We start from the raw sequence: 15050 nt of genomic DNA on the forward strand, positions 1-15050 counted from the left end.
AAGGGTGGCTGGGGAGGTGGGACCTGTAGCAAGGCACCTAATGGTGGTGTACATACCAAGAATTACCCACTAGCACCAGTGACAGCCACCATGGCGTGTGGCAAAATTACCCATGAGGTTGGGGTGGTACCTGACCTCATCCACGCAATTATCATGGGAAGGGCTTGCCCTTTGTTGAACTTTGGGTCTATATGAGTCAAAGATAGTAAAGTGGTTCAATAAAACCTTAAAAATGTTTGTGCAATGAAATGGTAAAGATTGTTTGATGTACAGGTGAAGACCATAGGGACTGCATGACTTGGTGAGAGAAACATGGGAAAATGAATCCTCTCTCCATAAGACAGTGGTAGAGCCTATAACCCAGATGAGAGCGAGGATCTCCCAGGTGGTGCCCCAAGTAAAGAAACATGCAAAAAACAAAGTAAGCAGAAATAAAGGTGTAAAACCAGTCCGCAAAACTTATTTCTAGATGGGGGATTAGATGGCTGTACTCCAAGCTGCAGATGCAGGAAGTAAAAGAGTTTTTTTTTTACAGAAGAATAGGCAGATGTTTTCAGGACTTCCAGGTCTTACCAGGGTAATCAACATTGTTATAGAACCCAATGTGAAGGTCCGAGTGAAACCCTATCGCATTCCCGGGGTACATAGAAAAGCAGTGTCAGAGGAAGTTAAAAAAATGCTTGAACTCAATATCATTGAGGAATTGCAGAGTGAGTGGTCGAGCTCCATTGTGTTGGTACCGAAGCCCGACGGAACTCTGTGGATTTGTAATGATTTCTGAAAACTCAATGAGGTATCAAAGTTCAATGCATATTCAATGCCCCAAGTACAGTAGATGAGCTGATAAAGAGGTTGGACCAGCCTGAAACATTACTATCTTAGACCTCACCAAAGGCTACTGGGAGATAACGTTAACTAAGGAAGCCAGAGAAAAGACCATATTTTCTACTCCAGAAAGTAATTTCCTATATAAAAGAATGCCGTTTGGTTTTTATTTTGCCCTGGCTACTTTTCATAGAGTGATGGATGAAACCTTGCACCGACATCGGAAATACACTTCAGTGTATTTAGATGAGATTGTCATCTTTAGTACTGACTGGGAATCCCATACTCCCCGAGTGCAGGTCTCTCTAATGCAGGAGGAGTTTACTGTGAATCCAGAAAAATATACCATTGCTATGGAAGAGGCCAAGTACCTGGGGTACATTGTGGGTAGGGGTTTGGTAAAACGGCAGATAAATAAGGCAGCAGCTATTCAGGCTTGGCCCAGCCCAGTTATGAAGAGCCTTTTTTGGGCATTGTGGAATACTACAGCAATTTTGTTCCCAACTTTGCCACTATTGCTGCACCTATCTCTGAAATGACAAAGGTTAATAAGTCAGTTATTGCAAAATGGAAAGACAAGGGTGAGAAAGCTCAATGAAAGCTTAAAACAGCCTTAGACCAGTATCCAGTGCCCCAGACTTTTTAAAAGAATTTATTGTTCAAACAGATGCCTCCAGTGAAGGCTAAGGAGCAATTCTGTCCCAAGAGGTCAATGGGGAGGAACACCCTATAGTCTTTATTAGTATAAAATTGATAGCCGCTGGGAAAATGAACGCCGTAGTGGAGTGGGAGTGCCTAGCCATTAAGTGGGCTCTGAACTCACAATGCTATTTTCTCCTGGGCAGGAAGTTTAATCTGGTGTCAGACCAAGCCTCACTGACCTGGATGAGACAGAACAAACACACAAAGGCCAGGGTTACCAGATGGTTCTTGGCATTACAAGAGTTTAACGCAGGCCAGGAAAACTAAACTAGAATGCAGATGCACTCTCTAGGGTACACTGTAGGGTGTCTCATATTGCCTCTGACACCTCCGCGTTAAGGCAGAAGGGAGGATATGTACAGGACACTGGGAATGTGCCCTGGATGGCAAGTACATTTCCCTGATATTTGAGTTGTGGCTTTTAAGGGGGACAGTTTTGGAGACATTGCTGTACTGAGGAGTTCTCACCCATGCAGGGTGAGGTGTTCCGGGGCAGTTTGGCTAAAGAGAGCACAGATTTTCAGTACTGTCTGGTTTGATAAGTTTCTATTAGGGATCCAATAATTCACAGGTTTGAAAAGATTTGAGTGGGAAGAACCTCCAAGCCCTGTGGCCTGTACAACAACCTGAAACAAGGAGAAAGCCTTGTTTCAGGTGAAACAGTTGTGTGGTTCCTTTGTGCTAAATCTGTGAACTGTTTATTTGCCTTTTTTCTGCTGAAGGAAGCTATTTATATTGACCTGTGTGAAGGAATTAATAAAGAAGTGTTTGTTACAAACGGCTGCTGGTGATGTTGGGTCCCATAGTACGGGGAAAATAATCCTTCCTGATCCCCACAGGAAGAAGATATTCCTACCCCTGCTATTACGTATACATGTTAGCATCCAGTTATATTTTGTGCATTTAGGAATGCATCCATCTGTTTTTTTAATCGATCTACTGAGCTGACCAGAACTAGTTCTTGAGGGCATCTATTCTAGTCTGTTTCTTTCATGTTTCCTCATTCAGTGGCAGTTCTTTACAGAGACAGGGTCTAGGAAAGTCATTGTCTTCCTACACTTCAAAAGACTGGGAAAACATCCTCTGTATTGCATGTAAAATAAAAATGCTTTGGATTCAATCTATGTGTTTTAAAGCGGTTGTAAACCCTCAAGGTTTTTCAATTTAATGCATTGTATGCATTAAGGTGAAAACCTCCTGTGATGCAGTTGCCCCCCAGAGCCCCCCTTTTACTTACCTGAACCTAGTCTTTCCAGCGACAGGGACGAGCACACCAGCTCCAGCCGGTGTCTTGGGTCCTGATTGGATAGATTGATAGCAGCGTAGCCATCAGTTCTTGCTGCTGTCAATCAAATCCAATGACGCAGGACCCGGGGGCGGGGTCGAGTCCTGCTGCCTGTGTCAATGGACGCAGTAGCAGGAATGGGAGCATGCCTGCATGAGTGCCCCGAGGGAGAGTGGCTCTCCAATGAAGCACTCGAGAAGAGGTGGAGCCAGAAGCGCCGCTGAGGGACCCCAGAAATCAAGATCGGGGCCACTCTGTGCAAAACCAACTGCACAGACGAGGTGAGTATGACAGTTTTCTTTTGTTTTTTTTTAATGAACCTTTACATATCCTTTAAGTTGAATAATGACAAATCAGCAGGTGACCATGCTGTCTAGACAGATTGGCTCTATGAAGGTATGTCAATCAGAGGAGTTTGTTTTCTTTCAGCTACAGCCTGAATTGAGGAGCCTGTCTCCTGCCAGAAGCTGCAGAGTGGATCTCTCTGTTTGGAAGCATTCGCCTCGCTGCAGAAGTAGACCTATACATCCATAGTCAGCAAAGCTCATGCTCGCTGCTATTGAGAGGGCTCTGGATCTGACTCAGCAGGGGGTGTGTTGGACTTCTGCAGAGATAATATTGCTTTCCACAGAGAGCAAATGTCCCACTCTGCAGCATGTAGCATGTTTTCTACTCTAGCTGTGGCTGCTTTAGTCAGAAAATTAAGTGGAAGGAATTGAACACCTTTTCATTTATTGCACCTGAAATGTTAAAGTGAAGGTTGAGTTGGGCTTAAAAAAAAAACTGTTAATAGCTTCATTTCATAAAAATGTAAAGTGAACCTATAATTGAAGGGCAAAGCAATAGGCTTACTTTAATGCCGTCCTCATTAGCAGCCTGCGCTCACTTTACCTTGCTGATTCACTGGGAGCAAAGACAAATGCACCATATTTCCTAGTATCCTGGTATAAGATTCAATTCTCTCCCTCCCATGTGACAGCAATGGTACTTGGCAAATGGCCACTCAAGTATCAGAGTCAACACATGGTGGAGAGAAGAGAGAACTGTGACTACGGTCAACTCAAAGCTTATTCAAACCTCTTCTTTTTGCTCCCAGTTGTAAAAAGAGCAGTTGCCAATTTAAAGTGAACCTTTTACTTTGCGTTGCCTTGGCAAACCACAGGTACTTTTAAGCCCCATACACACGATCAGAAATTCTGCCAGCAAAAGTCAGATGTGAGCTTTTGGTCAGAAATTCCGACCGTGTGTATGCTCCATCGGACTTTTGCTGGCAGAATTCCAGCCAACAAAAGATTGAGAGCAGGTTCTCTATTTTTCTGTAGGAAAAAGTTCCGATCGGAAATTCCGATCGTCTGTAATAATTCCAATGCGCAAAATTCTTACGCATGCTCAGAAACAATTCTACACATGCTCGGAAGCATTGAACTTAATTTTCTCGGCTTGTCATAGTGTTGTACGTCACCGCGTTCTTCACGGTCGAAAGTTTAGAGAACTTTTGTGTGACCGTGTGTATGCAAGCCAAGCTTGAGTGGAATTCCATCAGAAAAACCATCCAAGATTTTTCAGACGGAAAATGTACGGGGCATTAGGCTACATTCACACTGGTGATTTAGGCCAGTGAGAAATGTAGCGGCAGGAATCAGAGCTGTTTACTATAATGACAGGTCACTGACGGCCACAGCTATTTGGCCTCTACTTGGCTATCCTCTAATTATAGTAAACGGGACCGGCGACCACACCTAGCCGCTCAGAACTGCAGCAGGAATCTCTGATTCCTGCCGCTACAATTCACACTGGCCCAAATCGCCAGTGTGAATGTAGCCTAAAAGGCCACTTTTAAGTTGCATGATTTTCTTTAAGCGACACAACATAAAATAAGTCACCTAGAAGCACCTATGTGTGCTTCTAATTAGTCTCTAAAACAGAGTGTCCCCAAAATTAGCATGTTTAGTATGCAAATACTAACTTGCAGAGCAATGGTACATGACCATGGGAGGTTGTGGAAGAGCTTTGAGTTTGACAGTTGGAGTCATAATATGTTGGGTGTCCCAGGTTCATGAGGCTTCCAGGGTACTAAGAACGCTTTTAAGTCCTTACAGGCACCTCTAGTTTCCTGGTGTTAAAGCAACTTGGTCGCTAAAATAAACCTGCAAAGAAGTGTTCAGCCGGAACCTAGTCAATCAATACTCACGTCCCCCCTACCTCTGCTGCTGAATGCCACTGTAATGAAGAGAAGCTGACGCTCAAAGATTCCAGCACTTCAGGGAGTGCCAATTTTCTGGTTCCCCACTACGCTTAGTGGTTTAATCCTCTGGCCCCTATTTCACAGCTGTGTCCTGTGGTGACATTAGGGCCGGCAGAAGGAACCACAGAGACCAGCGGGGGTCCAGGATTATTTCTAGGCAGGCATTTCAGATTCTTAAAATCTATGGTCAGCAATTTTATCTTCATTACAAGAGTGTGGACAGCAGGAAAAAGAAGAGTATTTAAATACAGGGGTGCTTACAATGATCAGCTTTTATTTGTTTATGTAAAGCTTTTATCCCAATAGGGAAAAAAAGCTGTAACTGTTTAAAAAGGTTTAGCTTTAATTCATTAGTCAAGTCTATCTAAATCTACCAGTACATCTAACACTACCCTCTCCCCAGACTGACAATGATGCTGTCCAAAGGTGTCTCCATTGCCTCTTAAACTAGAGGGAAGACACCCTAAGACAGGAAATGTGTTATTGGCTGGTACTAGGTGAAAATATATGGGAAAAATCTAATGTGGCCACCACATCCAAAGATTGGTAAGCTGCAATATATTACATTTTTGTTTTGATGTTTAATACTGCTAGTGCTTTTATTCAAGTGACATTTTTGCTAAAAAGCCAAAGTTTGCTATTTCATTACATTTTCTACTGAACATGTAACTGTGTATTTTTTCTTGTCTCAGCTCATGCAGAGATGCAGAAAGACCATTGTTATAATATAGTAGATGTGAACCCTAACTGGATGACATTTAGTTTGTTAACACACCATGCACCAAGAATGTTTGCCATATTTTTCGCATAAAGTGCTTGGGCCTTTTTTCATCCTTTGTTGCCCCAAACACAATGCAATTGTGCCATGATTGTTGCGAAACAGGATCAGGTGGCTGTCATGGCAAATTACGCCTTTCAAAACTGCGTGAAGCTTGTCGGCCAGAAAGTAGCATGAGCTTTTTCAGGCAACAAAGGCGCAAAGGGCAGCCCATTCAAGTGAACGGGCTGGTCTTATGCAACATGCAAAATTATGTGCAAATTGCTCCACAAAATCGCGTAGCGGGGACGAGCATTTTGATAAGTCTCATACAGTGGGAACGGAAAGTATTCAGACCACCTTACATTTTTCACTCTTTGTTATATTGTAGCCATTTGGTAAAAATCATTTAAGTTAATTTTTTTTCCTCATTAATGTACACACAGCACCCCATATTGACAGGAAAACACAGAATTGTTGACATTTTTGCAGATTTATTAAAAAAGAAAAAATGAAATATCACATGGTCCTAAGTATTCAGACCCTTTGCTGTGACACTCATATATTTAACTCTGTCCATTTCTTCTGATCATCCTTGAGATGGTTCTACACCTTCATTTGAGTCCAGCTGTGTTTGATTATACTGATTGGAATTGATTTGGAAAGCCACACACCTGTCTATATAAGACCTTACAGCTCACAGTGCATGTCAGAGCAAATGAGAATCATGAGGTCAAAGGAACTGCCTGAAGAGCTCAGAGACAGAATTGTGACAAGACACAGATCTGGCCAAGGTTACAAAAAAAATTCTGCTGCACTTAAGGTTCCTAAGAGCACAGTGGCCTCCATAATCCTTAAATGGAAGATGTTTGGGATGACCAGGACCCTTCCTAGAGCTGGCCGTCCGGCCAAACTGAGCTATGGGGAGAGAAGAGCCTTGGTAAGAGAGGTAAAGAAGAACCCAAAGATCACTGTGGCTGAGCTCCAGAGATGCAGTCGGGAGATGGGAGAAAGTTGTTAAAAGTCAACCATCACTGCAGCCCTCCACCAGTCGGGGCTTTATGGCAGAGTGGCCCAATGGAAGCCTCTCCTCGGTGCAAGACACATGAAAGCCCGCATGGAGTTTGCTAAAAAACACCTGAAGGACTCCAAGATGGTGAGAAATAAGATTCTCTGGTCTGATGAGACCAAGATAGAACTTTTTGGCCTTAATTCTAAGCGGTATGTGTAGAGAAAACCAGGCACTGCTCATCACCTGTCCAATACAGTCCCAACAGTGAAGCATGGTGGTGGCAGCATCATGCTGTGGGGGTATTTTTCAGCTGCAGGGACAGGATCACTGGTTGCAATCGAGGGAAATATGAATGCGGCCAAGTACAGGGATATCCTGGATGAAAACATTCTCCAGAGTGCTCAGGACCTCAGACTGGGCCGAAGGTTTACCTTCCAACAAGACAATGACCCTAAGCACACAGCTAAAATAACGAAGGAGTGGCTTCACAACAACTCCATGACTGTTCTTGAATGGCCCAGCCAGAGCCCTGACTTAAACCCAATTAAGCATCTCTGGAGAGACCTAAAAATGGCTGTCCACCAACGTTTACCATCCAACCTGACAGAACTGGAGAGGATCTGCAAGGAGGAATGGCAGAGGATCCCCAAATCCTGGTGTGAAAAACTTGTTGCATCTTTCCCAAAAAGACTCATGGCTGTATTAGATCAAAAGGGTGCTTCTACTAAATACTGAGCAAAGGGTCTGAATACTTAGGACCATGTGATATTTCAGTTTTTCTTTTTTAATAAATCTGAAAAAATGTCAACAATTAACAATTAAATGATTTTAGCAAATGCTGCAATATAACAAAGAGTGAAAAATTGGAGGGGGTCTGAATACTTTCTGTCCCCACTGTATATAATGAAACCAGAAAGGCATGTTGATAAGGAGAGAAGGAAGGCAGAAAATATGCAGATTAAACTTTAACTTTAATGAAAAACTTTGTTTAAACATTTTCTCTGAAGGCATTAAGATTATATTGGCCATGATTGTTATAGGTCTAATTTAAACAACAGAAGGATCTTTCTGCTATATACAGTATATTAGGGATGTGCAGTCAGGGGAGGCAGATGAGGGAGAAAAAAATGAATCGAACTTCGAGGGTTGTAGCTCAGTGACCTGAGGGCACAGAGACCCCAAATGTAAGGGGGTAGGGGTGGGGGGGGTAGGTAACCTAAGTCCTGTTGTGAACATTTTATGAAGATGTATTTAATATGTGTTGTCATAGTGTCTCCCAGTGTTAGTTCTCCCACAGCCCGCTCTGAAGAGCTGACTGGGGCAGACTGATGCTGGTTGAGATCCGCCCAGTAGTGAAAAGTTTCTATGGGGTGCAGAGAAGTGTTAGCAGAGTGGGGATATGTCCGCCAGCGAAGGGCCCCTATGCGATGAACAAAACGATCGTCTGGGGGGATGTGTTTGCTCTGCAAAGACATTATCGGTTTAAGGAATGTACGCTCATGTGTCTCTGTGTGATGAGCACATAGCGGGACCGTAGCATGCACCTGCAGATAATCTCCCATCCACAGGAACGGTAGTATAATCCGGGTATATTTTGTTCTCTGAACAACACAGAATAAGGTCCATGATTTCAAGCCATGCAGCTTCCTCTGTCTAACTGGAGAGCATGGCTTCCAGATACAGGGGGCAGGAAATTGCACACACTGCCCCCGCCCAGACACGCCCATAAGACTCCCCTAGTCATTGTTCATTGGTTGTTGTATAACCCCTCCTGTTTGAAGGAATGCCTGTGCTTAATTGGTCAATTGTGAAACCATCAGGCTCTATTATTATATGAATAAAGATTGCTCCGAGGATCAGGCAGTTGGTCGAGCAATGCAGCTAAGAATGTAAAAGGATAGTGACTATGCCTGTATACTTGGAGAAAAGCGGGAGACAGGGGTTGATTAAGATGCATTATACCAAAAGGCTGAAAGGGCACTTATTAGCGCAGGTGAGATGGATTACGTGTAGCGTATAGTGGAATTTCCACAGCAGTCCTACCCCACCACTGGTAAAAATTTGGGGCTCCTACGACCTATGGTTCCGGAGATACGGGGCTCCTTGCGCAGCCTGTCAGAAGCTACATACAGAGCGGCCAGTTTAACCACTTGCCGCTCACCATATAGCAGAAAGATGGCAGCAAAGTGGTTGTGACATCCTGATCGGACATCATATGACGTGCCCAGGATAACACAGCCAGCATGCGCCCATGGGGGCGCACAGTGCGGCGATCGGAGGTGCTGTGTGTCAGTCTGACACACCACAACTCCGATCATGGTATGAAGCCTCTGACAGCGGCTTCTTACCACGTGATCAGCTGTGACCAATCACAGCTGATCATTGCGTGAACCAGGAAGTGCTGGTAAATGGCTTTCCTCGGTTCAAGCTGACAGGGAGAGCAGATCGGTGGCTCTCCCTGTCAGAGTGGGGTCTGTGCTAATAATCAGCACATTAATTATCAGCACAGCCCCCATCAAAAGGTGCCCATTAGCTGCCAATGAGTGCCCAACACTTGCCAGCCTGTCCCCATGATAAACGCCTGTCAGTGCCCATAACAGTGCCGATCAGTGCCCCATCGAAGTTCCAATCAGTGCCACTCAGTAATGCCTGTCAGTAGCTCCTCATCAGTGCTGCCTATCCAGTGCCACCTATCAGTGTCCATCAGTGCCGGCTATCATTGCCCATCAGTGCTGCATTTCAGTGCAGTCAGTGCCGCCTATCGGTGCCCATCAGTTTTTTTTTTAAATTGTTGGTCTTTTTTTGTTTATAGCGCAAAAATTAAAAACCGCAGAGGTGATTAAATACCACCAAAAGAAAGCTCTATTTGTGGGACGAAAATGACAAAAATATAGTTTGGGTACAGTGTTGCATGACCGCGCAATTGTCATTCAAAGCGCGACAGTGCTGAAATCTAAAAATTGCCCTGGGCAGGAAGAGGGAAAAGTGCCTGGTATGGAAGTGGTTAAATACAAGCTGGCACACTCTGTTTGCAGCAGACTGAGAGGATGAGCTCACAGTGCCTCTCCTCACTTCTTGTCAGAGGCACTGAGCTCAGTGGACAGCTTGGAGTCTTGGACCACTGGTAAAGTACCATTAGCCCTAGCTGTCCAATAAAAATGCTGCAGTGGAGGCACGCCTCTCACTGCAGTGTCATAGAAGGGGCATGTGTCTAAAAGACAAATGCTCCCTTCCAGCCCAGCCCTCTTAAAGCGGGGTTCCACCCAAATTTTGAACATTATCTCTATGCATTCTCTTCCTTGCCTAGATGCTGACATGCTGTGTAAAAAAATTTAAATCGCCGTAATTACTTTTTTTTTTCTAATCTTCTTTGCACTTCCTGATTTTCCTCCCATGGGAGTAGGCGTGTTTCTAGCCTCTCCCAGACCTCCCACAGTCCCTGGGAGCTAGTCTCAGGCTTCCCAGCATGCATTGTGCAACAGCGTCATCACAACATCTCTGCTCCCAGCATTCACTGCATCCAGGAAATACATGCTTGTGGGCTTCAAATGCCCACAGTGAAGATGGAAACCGCCTTCAGTGAATTTTATAAGTTATTCTTTACAACGAAATCGGACACAGGCGGACTTATTACACAGAACATGTGAGTAGATAATCATGAGAAGAAAAGTTTGTGAATGAACTCCAAAAAAAAAAAACGATAGATAGGTGGACCCCCGCTTTAACTACAGGGAAAAAAAATGTGTTTATGGGTATAAGATTTACCCACAATCCCATGTTTTTCTCACACAGTTAAGAGGGAGAATGAGAATCTGTTGCTGTTCAAAAGGTACTGTTATATTCCAGCTAAATCATATATTTGAATGCTATATGTTATAAGATAATAACTTATTATTTATCTATTTACTGTGGAATTACTGGTTTGAAGTTATAACTTCAAACTTCAGTCATTTGTCCGTTAAGCCACCTGCTTGAGTACAGTTTTTGAAAATCTATTAAATTACCCTAAAAACAATATATAATAATTATTTTTATATTACTTATAGTAATTAACCCCTTGCCACCCAGGCCAATTTTGACACTTCTCTCCTGTATATACTAATCATCATTTTTTTTGCTAGACAATTACTCAGAACGACAAAACATTATATATATTGTTTTAGCAGACACCCTAGGGAATAAAATGGTGGTCATTGCAACTTTTTATGTTACACGGTGTCACGGAACGTCCCACACTCCGCTTGAGTGCTTCCGTCATATACCACTTCCTCCCAGTCTGTATACAGATATCCCAACCTCTCTGAGCACAAACAAGGCGACACTTGCTTGTTGCTACCAAGAACTGACTTTATTCAGAACCAGAATACAGTCTTATATACACAGGAGAAGATTACTCTAACAATACAAACGTAACCTAATTAACATGAGCTAATTATCTAATCCTTTATACAGCCTAGGTGACTGAGACATGACCTTTCGCCCAGACTTGTGGTCACCGAGCTTCACACAGTTATATCAACACAATGGCAGTCGTCCCGTCTCCTACATTGTATAGAGGACAATGTCATTAGCTCATTCAATTAACATAAACACAGGTTGATGACACCAGCATCTCCTCACAGGATGTGTCCCAACAGAATGAATCCATTGAAAATCCAGGGCCCATAATCAAAAGGCAACAGGCTTGCATACAGTCCTCTCCAACAGCCTCTGTCCCGGCTAGGTCTGTGACATTTCTCCCCTTTTGGCAGGAGACTAACACAGGAGGAGACCCCAGACGGGTTGACTCCGAAGTTAGTCCATAGTTCCAGTCCTCTACTGCCTGTACCCACACAGTACCCCAAACAAATTGTTCCAAACAGAGTATTACTCACCCAGCCAACCTCTGCCTCTCTCAGAGAACATATCTGCCGCTGGGGAGAGGCCTGGACTGGCCCTTCTCCCTGGAATCCTTTCTGCCGCTGGAGAGAAGACAGGGTGTCTGGGCTCACTCTGTCATGCTGTTGGAGATCGGGGCCCACTGCCCAGCATCCCTGGGGTATACAGGTGGAGACTGAAGTCCCATCCACCTTCACAGGAAATCCATCCTCTGTTAGTTGAGGGCAGAGTCCAGCAGTCCTCGGCCCTGTTGCCAGCCCTTCTGCTGGAAACCCCACACCATCTGTTCCGGCTAACTGTTGGAGAGGGAGGCCGACTGCCCCGCCTCCCTGGAACTCTGTAGTTGTTGCCGGTGCTGGGCAGAGGTTGGTAGCACTCTGCCCTGTTGCCAGCACTTCTGCTGGGGACTCCGCATCCTCTGCTCCGGCTAACTGTTGGGGCAGGAGGCTGGCTTCCTCCACTCCCAAACTGTGTAGCTGCCATTGGGGAGGTGAGCCGGCTGCTTCCTTTTCCATTCCCTCATCTGGCTGCTGGGACGACATGTCGATGGTACTGTCTCCCAGGTACACGGATCTTTGCTGGGGAGGAAAGCCCACTTCCTCCACCCTGGCCAACTGTTGGGGAGGGACAACACACACCTCCTCTCCCTTCTCCCCCTGTATCTGCTGCTGGGAAGTGGTTGCCATCTTCTCAGCCTGAGCCTCCACAATTGCTGCAGGTGTGGGGCAGAGGTCTTGGACCCTCTGTCCGGTTGCCAGCACTTCTGCTGGGGGTTTGCCAGGTGGTTCCTCCTCTACAGAAACGTCTATTAAATCCCCAGTCTCTGGAATTGGTAAAAGTGTGGGACAGAGGTCTTGGACCCTCTGTTCAGTTACCAGATCTTCAGCTGGAGAAGTTTGTTGTAACTCCATAGATGCTGCTGGCAGAAAATCACATGTCCCTGTCAGTGTTGTGGGAGAAAGGCCGACTACCTCTTCTCTCAGGAAGGCTGAAGCCACTGTTGGTGCTGGGAAGAACACAGTGAGCTTTGGCCTTGATAGCAGCTCTTCTGCTGGAGGCTCATCAGGTTGTTTTTCCTCAGCAGAAAAGTCTATCAAATCCCATGTCTCTGCAACTGATGTCTGGGGATGGAGGTTCACCATCTCCTGTCCATGGAACCCAGAAGATGTTATCAGTGCTGGGCAGATGTTAGCAGAGCTCTGCCCTGTTGTCAGCACTTCAGCTTTGGGGATGGCAATCTCCAGATTTTCCACTGCAGATTCTCTGGCATGCTGCTGGACAGGCACATTCCTCCATCCAAGATCATCCCATGCAGAAACAGGATCATCAAGGTCAGTCAGCACTTGCTGCATCCGCCATAAGACCTCCGCCTCCATAGCTGTGGGGGCAGGTTGGCAAAGCACACTATTGCTCTGCCACATTGCCGACTCTTCAGCCAGGATTTCAGGGTTGTCAGCTGGTATTTCCTGATAGTCCCAGGCAAAGGGAGCCCAGCCCTGGCACTGAGCAATGTCTAGCAGCCGTCTGTAGGCGATCTCTAGCTCCCATTCCTGAACGGCCAGAAACTCCAAATCTTCCTGTGCCCAGTGCACTTCCGAAATGTTCAGTAGCCCTTCTCTGAAATCCATGATTTCGTCCACCCGCCGCTCCAAATCACTCCCAAAGTTAGGGTCCCCTGTCAGCTTCACAAACAACAGTCCCAAGCCGCCGTAGCTTAAGCCTTCCGTTGGGCTGTCATCTGCTATCCAGGGACATGCTTGGGATACATGCCACCGGAGGGCTCTGTAGCTCTCATCCAGCTTTATCTCTGCCCAGACCAGCCTGCTTAATTCAGCTGTCTGCTTCTTGTGTGGTTTTTCTCCCAAAAACCGCACCCACAGTCCGTACTGCGAACAGTACCTTTCCTCGATGGAGGGGAGAACTTTTCCCTGGTGTCGCTGCTCACGGGCTAGCGCTTCCTTCCAGAGTTTGCAGCGAATAGAATCACACCATCCCAGCAGGACCTGCTCCGATACTGGTCCTCTGTGCTGTATCTGCATCTCTCGCAGCCTCCTTCTGAATTCCTCATCCATGGCGGCTGGTATCTGTACCTCTCCTCTCCTGCTATCTGGACCTTGGATCCAGATGGAAGTTTGGATGTCCCAGACTGCAGGAAGCTTTCCCGCTGCTTGCCACCAATGTCACGGAATGTCCCACACTCCGCTTGAGTGCTTCCATCATATACCACTTCCTCCCAGTCTGTATACAGATATCCCAACCTCTCTGAGCACAAACAAGGCGACACTTGCTTGTTGCTACCAAGAACTGACTTTATTCAGAACCAGAATACAGTCTTATATACACAGGAGAAGATTACTCTAACAATACAAACGTAACCTAATTAACATGAGCTAATTATCTAATCCTTTATACAGCCTAGGTGACTGAGACATGACCTTTCGCCCAGACTTGTGGTCACCGAGCTTCACACAGTTATATCAACACAATGGCAGTCGTCCCGTCTCCTACATTGTATAGAGGACAATGTCATTAGCTCATTCAATTAACATAAACACAGGTTGATGACACCAGCATCTCCTCACAGGATGTGTCCTAACAGAATGAATCCATTGAAAATCCAGGGCCCATAATCAAAAGGCAACAGGCTTGCATACAGTCCTCTCCAACAGCCTCTGTCCCGGCTAGGTCTGTGACACACGGTACTTGCGCAGCAATTTTTCAAGCACTTTTTTTGGGGGGAAAAAACTGTTTCATGAATAAAAGAATTTAAAAAAAAACACTAAAGATAACCCAATTTTTTTGTATACTGTGAAAGATGATGTTACGCCAAGTAAATAGATACCTAACATGTCACGCTTTAAAATTGCTCACACTCGTGGAATGGAGCTAAACCTCAGTACTTATAAATCTCCATAGGCGACGCTTTAACATTTTTTACAGATTACACGTTTAGAGTTAGAGAGGAGGTCTACTGCTAGAATTATTGTTCTCACTCAAACGATTGCGGCTTATGTAACCTGTGTGTAACTGGCTCTGATACTAGCCAGTACCTCACCAGCCACTCACCTCACCGCAGGTCCCTGCAGTATTTATTTTGTTGCCTTAAAAACGATTTACAAAGTTAGAAGTAATAGCACCCATACAGCAACAATACACAATAAATGTTGACACCAATCAAATGTCATTTCTGTGCTTGAAGAGTAATTCCAATGACTCTTACGTCTTAGCGGGGTCAGGAAAATCCTGTAAAAAGCACAGCAGTCAATGAGTACTGCTCTTTTCCAAAGCCCTCTTGGCAGCAGTAAATGGGATTAAAGTTTCACCACCTATGGTCACACATTTCCAC

The sequence above is a fragment of the Aquarana catesbeiana genome, linkage group LG05, assembly GCF_042186555.1.
Source record: "Aquarana catesbeiana isolate 2022-GZ linkage group LG05, ASM4218655v1, whole genome shotgun sequence".
NCBI classification, from domain to species: domain Eukaryota; kingdom Metazoa; phylum Chordata; class Amphibia; order Anura; family Ranidae; genus Aquarana; species Aquarana catesbeiana.